The following is a 13177-nucleotide window of genomic DNA, read 5'->3' as shown; positions in this document are numbered from 1 at the left end:
GTATTTATATACTCAATCCAACACCAACTGACACAATGAGAAAGAAGGGGCTGGGAGGGCATCAATAGCCCTACTTTTCTGGTGAGGAAACTGAGGCACAGATTAAATGATTTGTATAGAGTCATGAAGCTAGTAAGAGACTGAGTCAGGACTGGATCATAGTAGGAGTTTGGCACAGAGTAGGAGTTCAATAAATATTTGTTCATTGAAAATTGAGTCAGAGGACCTTGTTTTGAATATCACCTCTGTCACTTATTATATTTGTGATCTTGAGTTCCCCTTTCTGGGCCTCAGTTTCCTCATCTACAAAATGGCAGCTAGTGGTGGGATTGGGCTCAGTGGCTTCTGAGGTCCTTTCTATTCCTAAATCTGCAATCCCACTTTCCTAGATAGGCCAGATGGAATTCCCATGAATAGCAGAACTGTTATTTCCCAGTTTCCCCAGAGTTCTATATGTTTCCTCCCACCCCCAATTCCCTTAGGTTTCCCTGGTCTATTTCTGCTTCATGCTTTGGCTGTGCTGACTAGTTCCAAGGGAAATCACTCAGCCTATAATGGACTAGAAGAATGAATCCTCACTCAGCAAAACCTAAACCTGGCTGGGGAAACAGCAGCCCAGCCAGTGGCCATGATGAGACCATACACGCTTCAATATTGAAATTATATTAGAGGTATCTAGGGCTTTCACTCCAAACATGAACAGAGAAATGATAGAGGAACCCTGTAGGAAGAGAAAAAGAAGAGAAGAAAGGAGAGAACTCATGTAAAGGAGAAAAGAACTCTCAGCTTTTCTCTCTTATTTCCCTGTAATTGACTTTTCCTTCTCTTTAACCAATAAGACTTCTTATTAGATAGATTATTATTATATTATAATGATCTTATTATTTAATTAATTTGTATAGCAGTTTACAGAATGTTTTCACTTCCATCATTTCACTTGAACCTCCGAATAGACACTATGGAGGACATTTATAAATTCATTTTTATGGTGAGGAAACTGAGGCCAGGATGAATTGTCTTATCCAAGATCATAAAGCTAGTAAGGATTGAATCAGCCAGATTTGCCAACTTCTAGTTCAATCCTTTCCCCTCCATTCTAAAATGATCCCTACTTTTTGCAGTATCAATGCTAGTATTTCTGATCCCTGATTTTCTTGGGCATTATTCAGATAAAGTTTTCATACCAAAATGAGGACAATGACTGCAAAGTTGTTTATGAGAAGTGAGGAAAAGTGTAGTCTTGATGGGGAAGGAACAGAAGGAGGCAGCATCACTTGATTTCATCCCTGGTAGTAAGGAGATACAGAAGATTCAGAGCACTGGTAGGGCTTACATGCTATAGTGGGAAACCAGTTAGTCAACAAACATTCCTTAAGGGCTGACTATGTGCCATGCATGGTGCCAAGTGCTTTACAAGTGCTATTTTATTTGATAATATAAGTTCCCTTCTCCCCCTTTCCTTTTTCACTTACAGAACCTAAGCCTAAGATGTTTTCTCTCCTGACTTTTGCTTCCTGACTTCCTACCTAGTCTTTAAAATTCAGCTAAAAGGGGAAGTTGAGTGGCTCAGTGGAATGAGAGCCAAACCTAGAGATGGAAAGTCCTGGGTTAAAATTTGACTTCAGATGCTTCCTAGCTGTGTGACCCTGGATAAGTTACTTAACCCCCATTGCTTAGCCTTTACCACTCTTCTTCCTTTGAAGAAAGATTGATTCTATGACAGAAGAGAAAAGTTTAAAAAAATAGCTAAAATCCTACCTTCTGTAGAAGATCTTTTCAGGTCTATTCCCCACTTCCCACTTTTACTACTGCCCCCTCTTCTTACCTTATGAACCATTTAAACTTAAATTTACAAGAAGTAGCTGTGGTTCAATGGTTAAAAATATAGGGCTTGGAGTCAGGATAGACCTAAGTTCAAATCCAGTCTCTGATACTTCCTAGCTGTATAACCTTGGACAAGTCACTTAACCTCTGTATGACTAAGGAGGAGACTCAGTGGATAGAATGCTAAATCTGGAGTCAAGAAGACCTGGATTCCAATCTGCCTTCAGAGACTTTCTTGCTATGTGACCCTGGGCAAATTACTTAACTCCAGTTACCCAACTTTTACCTCTCTTCTATTTCAGAATTGACAAGTAAAGAATTCTAAGATAGAAGGCCAGGGTTAAAAAAAAAGGTAAAAAAAACGACTGAACAAGAACAAACTATTTACATTGTATGGATCTTGTCTGCATGAGCTCTTTGCATTGTCAGAATTTATTTTTCATATAGTATATTAATTCTTATATCAGGACCCTGAAGTAGAAAGACCTCAATTAATTCCCACATTTTATAAAGAATTTCTGTGTATTTCTGTGTTTTGGGACTGGGCCAGAGAGACTATTCAGTCTGCTGTCCTTTGCATTTGCTTTGCTCTTTGGAATCCCCAGGAAATGTGTACATTATCACAAAATTTGCTTATAAATGAAAGAGAAAAGGGTTCGTTTCCTGTGTACATATTTCCCAAGACTTGGTGATCAGAATGGGTGAATAGTTTGATGGACCACTTCCTAAATTACCTATTTACCAATTAGAGATGTCTTGGGATGTTCAGTGCAATGGGTGGGGCCTGAATAATAAGCTCCTAAAAGTCTATTTATTGATTCACATCACCAAATTTCAGGGTCTCTGGTCATTGGGACAGTGCCATTGACCTCTATGTCACTCTATTGGTTAAGATGCTGGCCCAATGAAAATACTGGTATAATCAAGAAATGGATATTCTTATCCAGAAATCAGTCTCTTAATCATAACAGTGTTGTCTCTTCCATTAGAATATGAGGTCTTTGAAGGTGTTGTTTTTGTCTTTCTTTGTATGCCCAGCACTTACTAAATGCTTGTTGATCAACTGATCTCTGCTTCCTTCCAGTTTTAAATCTGTGATCCTATGAGCAAGGAGGAGGATCATCATCCATTCCCCTGAACTGGAGAATGGAAATGAAACTATTGAGAGGCTAGAAAAATACTAACACATACACTGTTTATTCCCAAGTTCCTGCTTTATTGAGATCACTGTCCATGAGAATGCCTACAGAAAAGGACTGAAACATTGCAAGTATCCTGCAGCTGCGAGATATTTAGATGTTCCTTTTCACCTGTCAGAGCCCAGTGACTTAGCAGAGAATTGCTGCCCCAGAGGAGGAGAAATGACATCAAAGAAGGAACAAAGAACTGGGCATTGGGAAGTCATTCTTGTTTCCCAGGCAGATTGTCTATTCACTGCCTTGGCTGTTCTCATAGTGCTAAATAGATGGACTGAGGGCCATCCCACTGCTGCTCTCAACAGGAAACATGAATGTAGACATGAATATGTCTCCAGGGAGTCTGGTAAACCCAACCAAGGACACAGAACACAATTATACCAGGATGAAGAAAGATTTGTCAATATCAGAGGGAAACTGTTCCTCTTTTTCCTAATTAATTAATAAACCTACAAGCATATTTAAATATTTTAAATGCTTAAAACTTTTGTACTATTTGATGAAATCAACAAATATCAATTGATGTAAAAATTTCCTTATTTTTCATTGTTGTTAAGACTTTTAAAATCATATCCAACTCTTTATGTCCCATTTGGAGTTTTCTTGGTGAATAAACTGTACTAGTTTGCCATTTTTTTCTAGGCTTATTTTACCTATGGGGAAATTGAGGCAAACAGGGTTAAATGACTTACTCTGCATCACATAGCTAATAAATGTCAGAGACCAGATTTGGACTAAGAAAATTAGTCTTCCTAACTTCAAGTCCAGTACTCTATCCATTTATCACCTAGCCACCCCATTTCTATATTTAGAGAACTGATGAGTATGCCATATGAAACTATGAATCACTCCTACAAACAGATTGTTCTTTAAAGAACACAATAAATTTAACCTTACCTTCAAAGATCTCCTGCTTTTCCGTGTCTTTCTCTGACCTTTTTTTCCTTTGATGCATTTAAAAAAGCCTCAATGGCCTTTATTCCTTCTTTTATTTTATATAACTCTAATTCTCTCTCTTCCCTCCACTCTTCAACAAATTCCTGTTGACCAGTTAACCAATTAAACAATCTTCCTTTATGATAGCTAACTATAGTCAAATAAATACATTGGCTATGTCCAATAATGCATATCTCATTTTTCTTTTCAAATACATAAACTCTCTATTGGGAAGTAGATAGTATATTTATTTATTATTTTCTGAAATCATATCTTATATTTCATTTATTAGAACTCAAGTTGTTTTTCTTTTTCTTTATTTTTTTCCCATTTGAATTAGTTTATTTAGTCAATTTAGAACATTATTCCTTGGTTATAATAATCACTTTATTTCCCTCCCTCCCCTCCACCCACCCTTCCCGCAGCCTACATGCAATTTCATTGGGTATTACTTGTGTCCTTAATCAGAACCTATTTCCATGTTGTTGTTTGCACTAGGATGTTTATTTGGAGTCTACATCCCCAACCATATCCCTTCGATCTATGTATTCAAGCCGTTGTTTTTCTTTGGTGTTTTTATTCCCACAGTGTTTCCTCTGGATGTGGATAGTGGTTTTTCTCATAGATTCCTCCAAGTTGTTCAGGGTCACTTCACTGCCACTAATGGAGAAGTCAATTACATTTGATTGTACCACAGTGTATCCATCTCTGTGTACAATATTTTCCTGGTTCTGCTCCTCTCACTCTGCATCAATTCCTGGAGGTTGTTCCAGTCTCCATGGAATTCCTCCACTTTATTATTCCTTTGAGCACAATAGTATTCCATCACCAACATATACCACAATTTGTTCAGCCATTCCCCAATTGAAGGGCATCCCCTCATTTTCCAATTTTTTGCCACCACAAAGAGCGCAGCTATGAATATTTTTGTACATGCCTTCTTCCTTATTATCTCTTTGGGGTACAAACCCAGCAGTGCTATGGCTGGGTCAAAAAGCAGATAGTCTTTTATCGCCCTTTGGGCATAGTTCCAAATTGCCTTCCAGAATGGTTGGATCAATTCACAACTCCACCAGCAATGAATTAATGCCCTCACTTTGCCACATCCCCTCTAACATTCATTACTTTCCTTTACTGTCATGTTAGGCAATCTGCTAGGTGTGAGGTGATACCTCAAAGTTGTTCCGATTTTCATTTCTCTGATTTCAAGAGATTTAGAACACTTTTTCATGTGCTTATTAATAGTTTTGATTTCTTTAATTGAAAATTGCCTATTCATGTCCCTTGCCCATTTATCAATTGGAGAATGGCTTGATTTTTTGTACAATTAGTTTAGTTCTTTATAAAATTTGAGTTATTAGACCTTTGTCAGAGGTTTTTGTAATGAATATTGTTTCCCAATTTGTTGGCTCCCTTCCAATTTTGGATACATTAGTTTTGTTTGTAGGAAAACTTTTTAATTTGATGTAATCAAAATTATTGATTTTACATTTTGTGATTTTTTTCTAGCTCTTGCTTGGTTTTAAAGTCTTTCCTTTCTCAAAGATCTGACAAGAATACTATTCTGTATTCGTCTAATTTGCTTATAGTTTCCTTCTTTATATTCAGGTCATTCACCCATTCTGAGTTTATCTTGGTGTAGGGTGTGAGATGTTGATCCAAACCTAATCTCTCCCATACTGTCTTACAATTTTCCCAGCAGTTTTTATCAAATAGTGGATTTTGGTCCCAAAAGCTGGGATCTTTGGGCTTGTCATAGACTGTCTTGCTGAGGTCATTTACGCCAAGTCTATTCCACTGATCCTCCTTTCTGTCTCTTAGGCAGTATCAAATTGTTTTGATAACCACTGCTTTAGAGTATAGTTTGAGATCTGGGACTGCAAGTCCTCCTTCCTTTGAATTTTGTTCATGATTTCCCTGGATATCCTTGATCTTTTGTTCTTCCAAATCAACTTTGTTATATATTTTTTTCTAATTCAGTAAAAAAGTTTTTAGTAGTTCAATAGGTATGGCACTAAATAAGTAAATTAATTTGAGTAGGATTGTCATTTTTATTATATTAGCTTGTCCCACCCAGGAGCAATCAATGTTTTTCCAATTGTTTAGATCTAGTTTTAATTGTGTGGAGTGTTTTGTAGTTGTGTTCATATAGTTCCTATGTTTGTCTCAGCAGATAGATTCCTAAGTATTTTATATTGTCTAGGGTGATTTTGAATGGAATTTCTCTTTCTAATTCTTGCTGTTGAAATGGGTTGGAGGTATATAGAAATGCTGATGACTTATGTGGGTTTATTTTGTATCCTTCAACTTTGCTAAAATTGTTGATAATTTTGACTGGCTTTTTTATTGATCCTCTAGGATTCTTTAAGTAGATCATGATCCTCTAGGATTCTTTAAGTAGATCATATCATCCCCAAAGAGTGATAGCTTAATTTCCTCATTGCCAATTTTAATACCTTCAATTTCTTTTCCTTCTCTAATTGCTACTGCTAGTGTTTCTACTACAATGTTAAATAATAGCGGTGATGATGGGCATCCTTGTTTCACTCCTGATCTAATTTATCCCCATTGCAGATGATATTTGCTGATGGTTTTAGATATATACTGTTTATTATTTTTAGGAAAGGCCCTTCTATTCTTATACTTTCTAGTGTTTTCAGTAGGAATGAGTGTTATTTTTGTCAAAGGCTTTTTCTCATTTATTTGTGGTAATCATGTGATTTTTGTTGGTTTGCTTGTTGATATGGTCAATTATGTGAATGGTTTTCCTAATATTGAACCATCCTTGCATTCCTGGTATAAATACCACCTGGTCATAATGAATAACTATTGTGGTCACTTGCTGGAGTCTTTTTGCTAGTATCCTATTTAGGAATTTTGCATCTATATTCATTAAGGAGATTGGTCTATAGTTTCCTTTCTATGTTTTTGACCTGCCTGGCTTTGGGATCAATGTCATTTTTGTGTCATAAAATGAATTTGGTAGAACTCCTAATTTGCTTATTCTGTCAAATAGTTTGTATAATATTGGGATTAGTTGTTCTTTGAATGTTTGATAGAATTCATTTGTGAATCCATCTGGACCTGGGATTTTTTTCTTAGGGAGTTCTTTGATGGCTTGTTCAATTTCTTTTTCTGACATGGGGTTGTTTAGGTAATTTATTTCTTCCTCTTTTAGTCTAGAAAATTTATATTTTTGTAAGTATTCATCCATATCACCTAAATTGCCATATTTGTTGCCATATAATTGGGCATAGTAGTTTTTAATGATTGCTTTAGTTGCCTCTTCATTAGAGGTGAGGTCTCCCTTTTCATCTTGGATACTATCAATTTGGTTTCCTTCTTCCCCTTTTTTAAGTAGACTGACCAGTACTTTGTCTATTTTATTTGTTTTTTTTTCAAAGTACCAGGTTCTAATCTTATCAATACTTCTTTGACTTTCAATTTTGTTAATTTCTCCTTTGATTTTTAGGATCTCTAATTTAGCCTTCATCTGAGGATTTTTAATTTGTTCACTTTCTAGTTTTTTTTTTCATTTGCATGCCCAATTCATTGACCTCTGCCCTTCTTAATTCCTTAGTATATGAACTCAAGGATATAAATTTCCCCCTGAATACTGCTTTGGCTGCATCCCATAGGTTTTGAAAGAATGTCTCATCATTGTCATTTTCTTCAATGAAGTTATTGTTTCTATGATTTGTTCTTTAACTAGTTTTGGAAAATCTTATTGTTTAATTTCCAATTAATTTTTAATTTACCTCTCCATGTACCCTTACTAATTATTATTTTCATTTCATTGTGATCTGAGAAGGTTGTATTTATTATTTCTGCTCTTTTGCACTTTTTTGGAATTTTTTAATCCCTAAAGCATGGTCAATTTTTGTGAATGTATCATATGCTGCTGAAAAGAAGATGTATTCCTTTTTGTCCCTATTTATTTTTCTCCACATGTCTACTAACTCTAATTTTTCTAAGATTTCATTCACTTCTTTTACACCTTTCTTATTTATTTTTTGGTTTGATTTATCTAGTTTGGATAGAAGAAGGTTCAGGTCTCCCACTGATATAGTTTTTCTATCTAATTCATCCTTGAGCTCCACTAGTTTCTCTTTTAGAAATTTGGATGCTATGCCATTTAGTGAATACATGTTGAGTACTGATATTTCCTCATTGTCTATACTGCCTTTTATCAGGATGTAATTACTTTCCCTGTCTCTTTTAACTAGATGTATTTTTACTTTGGCTTTGTCAGATATCATGATTGCGACCCCTGCCTTCTTTTTATCAATTGATGCCCAATAGATTTGGCTATATCCTCTTACTTTCATCCTATGAGTATATACCTTCCTCATGTGTGTTTCTTGTAGACAGTATATGGTAGGGTTTTGGATTCTAATCCACTCTGCTATTTGCTTGCGTTTTATGGGTAAGTTCATTCCATTCACATTCAGAGTTATGATTACTAGCTGTGTATTTCCCAGCATTTTGATTTCTACTCCTGGTCTTGCCTTTTCTCCTTTCACTACTTCCTTTTATACCAATGTTTGTTTTTATTCAGCCTGCCTAGTTCCCACCCTTATTTTACTTCCCTTTCTATCCTCCTCCCTTTTTAATCCCCCCCTTATGTTCCCCATAGTATTTCTAAAACTATTCCCCCACCCTCTCCCTCCCTTGTACTGCTTCCCTCCCCACCAGTCTGTTTGTTACCCTTCAACTCCCCTATAGGGTGCAAATCTATTCTCTGCCCCAATGGACTGTATTGTTCTTCCCTCTTTGGGTCAATTTCAAAGCATGTAAGAGTTGAGTATTGTGGAAGAGGCATGAAGAGAGAAACGTTTTGAAGGACAAGACAAGATGTAAGAGACTAAGCTGGGGACATGTTTTGTCAGTCAAGATGAAGATTCTAAAACGGAATGTCCCCATGTAAAAATGGAGATTTGAACACTGGACTCCAATCCCCAGAAGTCCTTGGCCACTTCCCAAAATGCTTTGTAATCTCACTGAGATCCTCACCTGGGCAAGATCAAAAACTTCTATTTAAACTGATTGTAAAACCTACCGGCTCTCTTTTTACTTCCTCTTCCAAGGAGATGAGGCTCTCCACCTAGCAGGCAAGATGTGAGTGGTTGTGGATGGGCTCTCTGGGCCTAGGCATGCACTTTTCTTATTTTGTATTTTCCCTATTTCTTAATCTTTAAATAAACCTCATAAAATATAATACTTCTAGAGTAAAACTAATTTTTACCTGCCACAGTTTGGTCAAAATTTTAATATTAGCACCCAGGAGGAATGGCAGTTGAGCTGATGAGGGGGAGGGGCTGAAAGTGTCACTCTCTCTTTCTAGAAATTGAGGCTGGCAGTTGGGGCTGGCTGAAGACCCTAATTGTGCTGGCTTGTTTTTTGGGGTTTTCTGATCAAGGGGAAACCCTTGTGCTCTCTGAGATTTTGACTGACCAAGAGTTGGTGTTGTTCTGGCCACAGAGAGAGGAGAAGAAGGAGAAACTTGTCTTTTGAGTTGGTTGTCTCTCTGAGAGTTTAAGCTGATCAGGAGAAACTGAGAGACCTTGATGGTGTTATAAAAGAAGAAAGAAGATCTTAGCTGTTGTCTTCCATTTATCTAACTATTCCTCTTCTCACCTTTGTTACTGGACTATTTCCATAACCCTCTAAAATTCCCCTTGTAGATTAGGGAAACACTCATCCCACTTTCCTCAGTTTCCCTTCCTGTTATCCCAATAAACCCCTACTTGAAAAAGAAAAGAAGATCTTTATAGTTCACTTAGGGAGGAGGGAAGAAGCAAAATGCTTCAAGAAGTATTGGGAGGTGGGGGAGGCAAGGGAGGAGAGAGTTGGAAAAGGGAGGGAGTGAGGGAGTAAGAAGGTTAGGAAGTAGATTGATTTTTGGTCATCCTTCTCCTTCAGGTCTGATTTTCTTTGGAGGTCATCTTTCATCCACTTTATCTCGTCTTTTATCTTCTTTGTCTCATCTTTCATCTCCTTTGCCTCATTTTCCAGCTGGTTGATTTTGACTTTCAAGACACTGTTTTCTCCTTTTAGTTCCAGTGCCTCTGTTTCAAGATGACTTATCTTAGTTTTTAAGTTATTTTCCCAATTGTCTTCAGCCTCTCTTTATTGTGTTTTGAATTGCATTTTGAGTTCTTCCAAAACCTGTATCCAGTTCCCTGGGATTTCTGATTCATCATTTGCTAATCCCTCCCCCTCTGTTTGCCGAATAGAAGCTGTCTATTGTAATTTCTTTCTTCTTTTTCTGTTGTTTGCTCATATTTACCCCTTCTTTGCTCCCCATATTTGTCTGTGCTCTTGCTCCTCTCATTTTTTTGGCTTAGGGGGCTTCTGTCAGTCTCCCCTCTTGGAACTTTGAGAAAAGATCTCTCAGTGCAGTCTGGGGGGGGGGGGAGGGTTATTGGAGTTTGAGCTTCCCTGTCCTCTGGAGGATTTTGATTGGATTAAATAAAGTCCAGCAGTCAAAGAGGGAGGGGTGTTGGGCCTGGGCTTCCCTGGGTTCTAAAGATTTTTGATGGGATTAAGTTCAGCTGGTTGGGCTGGGTGTGCCCTTAGGCCAAAACCTCCTGGGAGGCTGGAGCAATATGGAAGATCTCCACAGCTCTGACCAGCCTGTCAGCTCTATAGCTCTCTAGCTCCTAGAACACTATCTGTGTTCAATGCTCTGAGCTTGGCACAGCCCTGCCCACAAGGTACACCCTGCAGACCAGCACCTTTGCCCGCCCATAGGTCTCTGCTGCTGCTGGGGTCTCAGTGCTCTAGGTGGAGGGAGGGGTCCTGGGACCTTCCTTCTGGCTTCCCCTTAAACCCGAGTGTTCTTGAATTCTGCCTTTTGGGAGTGGGGGGGGGGGCGTACCTTTTGAATTAAGTCCAGCAGAGAGTTCCTTGGCTCTGTCTTGTTGTTAGGTTTCATTTTCAGTCCCCTAGGAGCATTTAGTTTGTGATTGGTAAGGAAGGGTATTCAGAGGTCTGAACTTCTGCTCCTTCTAGGCTGCCATCTTAACTCCACCTCCTAAAGTTGTTTTTCTTTATGATATTATAGCCATTTTATAAATTGTTCTCCCGGTTCTATTTAGTTTGCTTTGCATTAGTTCATATAAGTCTTTCGGGGAGGGGGGGGGGCTTGAGATGAATCCCTGGGGATTGGGACAGGTACCCTTTGCAAAAATGCAAGGCTCCATAACTTAGCTTAGAAATAAAAAGATTGATGTATTAATTTGGAATTCATGTTGAAGTGGATCAGAGGACAGGCTCAAGAGTGGTCACTGCCTCCTTGGGGGTATATTCTGGGTTTTTTATACCCTATTGACAACAGGTGCTATGGTGACTGGAAAAGGCACTGTGATGGCATGAGTTTTAGGCAGAAGTGGAGGCATGAATTTTAGGAAGGAGTTGGTCATTTTATTTGGTCTAGAGTGGTCTCTTGTGTCCCAAAGACACAGGGGTTGGCTGGGTATAGTTTAGGGAACAAGTAGATATACTAGATTACAGCCTGATGGTATCAGAGCATAACCAGATGTATATCTGTATCTATCTTGAAATCTAGGGGAGAATCCAAGGTGAATCTTTCTTTTCTCTCAGGGATCTTATCTTGAGTCTCTGATGTCCAAAATCACATTTTCCTTAGCATCTCAAGAATACAAAGAAGGGAAGGAATTTTCCTGCTCTCTTTTTGACCTGAAATGCTTCTGGAGTTTGGGGTGTCAAAAAGGGAACCCCCACATCCCATGTCATTCCTATTTTTCTCTGAATCTTTTCTTTTTATCAATTATTATAACTAAATAATATCTTATTATATCCATATGCCATAATTTGGTGAATTATTCTCTGCATTCCACCATTTTACAATTTTTTACTACCAAAAAAATGATGCTATAGTTTTGTACACATGGGTCCTTTAGTTTTGTATTTGATCTCTTTAATATAGTCAAGTAGTGGCATTCCTGGGTCAAAGGTGGAAGGAAGTGGGGAAAACATGAATTGCAAAATGTCAGAAAATGAATATTGAAAATTTTTGTCCATGTGCAGTCAAGAAAAAATTAAAAAATATATATCTTAAAAGCTATGTGTAGGCATGACTTTTGGGGTAGAGTTCAAAATTGATATTTTAGGATGGCTGGACCAATTCACAGCTCCTCCAAGTCTATTAGAACACTTACCCTCCCAGGTGGCCTCCCACAGCAACTGTTTTCCTTTTTTATTATTATCTTTCTGAATCTAATGGATGTGATGTAAAATCTCAGAGTTATTAAAAATTCACTTTTCTGGCTTATTATTGATTTGAAGCACTTTTTCATTAGGTTATTAATAACTTCTCTTTCTTCCATTGAGAACAAACTATTTGTATCCTTTTACCATTAATTTACTGGGAAATGCATCTTGTTCTCATGTATTTGAGAACACACATACACACACACACACACACACACATATCCTATATAACCTAAAAGTTAGATTTCAATCAGAGAAATTAGTCACTGAGTTTTCCTCCAAGTTAATTATTTGAATTTTAATTATAACTAAATAAACATAAATTTTCTGTAAGCAAAATTATCCATTTTGTTTCCTTTAATCCTCCTGATTTATTTTGCCAAGATTCTTTCCCTATCTGTGTCTGTCAAAGGCATCTCTGCTCCACCTCTGGTCAACAGCCATGTCTACCTCAAGATGCCTCTGCTCTAGGGGATTATTACATATACATATTATATAGATATATAGTAGTAGTAGTAGTCTCTCGGTAACAGAGGATAACGATTGTCTTTGTGAGCTTTCATCTATGATGCCACTTAAATCTCCACGCACAAGTGTTTTTGCGCACGCTCATCTACATAGATATATAAATGAATGCATAATACCAAATACTGTTCTTATTTTATATTATTAACAAGATATGTTTCAAAAAACTCAACTTTTTTTAAGTTAGAAGTTTTCATCTCCATATATTCTCTTTTTACCTCTCCCTTCCTTATTTCCTTGCTTTTTATTTCTCCATTTATAATACCTATAATCAACCCATTCTTTGGCTTCCTCTTTCCTCTTTATCCTCTCTCCTGTCATTAAGCAGTTAACCAAAATAATACTAGCATTGTTTTTAAACTCCTTATGGTAATTATATTGAAATACCAAGATGATGACAATTGTATTTATTCATTAAAGCAGTTAGTCTGATTATCCAAGTCTGTTTCAGAAGCTTTGTA

The 13177-nt window shown here is 37.2% G+C and overlaps 1 long non-coding RNA gene across 2 annotated transcripts in view; it reads left to right on the top strand.

Annotated features, from left to right (window-relative positions):
• Positions 1-8877: 8877 nt before the first annotated feature.
• Positions 8878-13177, top strand: part of LOC103095017 (uncharacterized) — a 73022-nt gene continuing 68722 nt past the window's right edge. For both annotated transcript variants that reach the window (XR_008912384.1, XR_008912379.1), the window contains exon 1: positions 8878-9074. This is a non-coding gene — a long non-coding RNA (uncharacterized LOC103095017). The remainder of the gene's footprint in view (positions 9075-13177) is intronic.

This window comes from Monodelphis domestica, chromosome 1 (genome assembly GCF_027887165.1).
Source record: "Monodelphis domestica isolate mMonDom1 chromosome 1, mMonDom1.pri, whole genome shotgun sequence".
Classification (NCBI taxonomy): Eukaryota; Metazoa; Chordata; class Mammalia; order Didelphimorphia; family Didelphidae; genus Monodelphis; species Monodelphis domestica.
The sequence above is the reverse complement of the archived record's forward strand: the minus strand, read 5'-3'. Positions and strand labels throughout refer to the sequence as shown.